The following is a 365-nucleotide window of genomic DNA, read 5'->3' on the forward strand; positions in this document are numbered from 1 at the left end:
CCGCCCATGTTTCGCACGTCAACGTAGCAGTTGTCTTGTTTTCAGTCGTGCCTACTTTTGGTTAATGCATGTGTCTGCTTTTAATTGAGGTGTTTGCTGAGGGCCGGTCGGCCCCGTGTCGTGTCGTGCTGTGCTGTGGCGTGGTGGGGATTCGTGTCGTGTCGTGTCGTGTCCCGTGTCGTGTTCCGTGTCGTGTTGTGTCCCGTGTCATGTCGTGCCCCGTGTCGTGCCCCGTGTTGTGCCCCGTGTCGTGCCCTGTGTCGTGCCCCGTGTCGTGTCGTGTCGTGTCTTGTCCTGTGGCGTGTCGTGTACCGTGTCGTATCGTGTCGTGTCCCGTGTCGTGTCGTGCCGTGCCCCGTGTCGTA

Source organism: Aplysia californica, unplaced genomic scaffold (genome assembly GCF_000002075.1).
Source record: "Aplysia californica isolate F4 #8 unplaced genomic scaffold, AplCal3.0 scaffold01161, whole genome shotgun sequence".
Taxonomy (NCBI): domain Eukaryota; kingdom Metazoa; phylum Mollusca; class Gastropoda; order Aplysiida; family Aplysiidae; genus Aplysia; species Aplysia californica.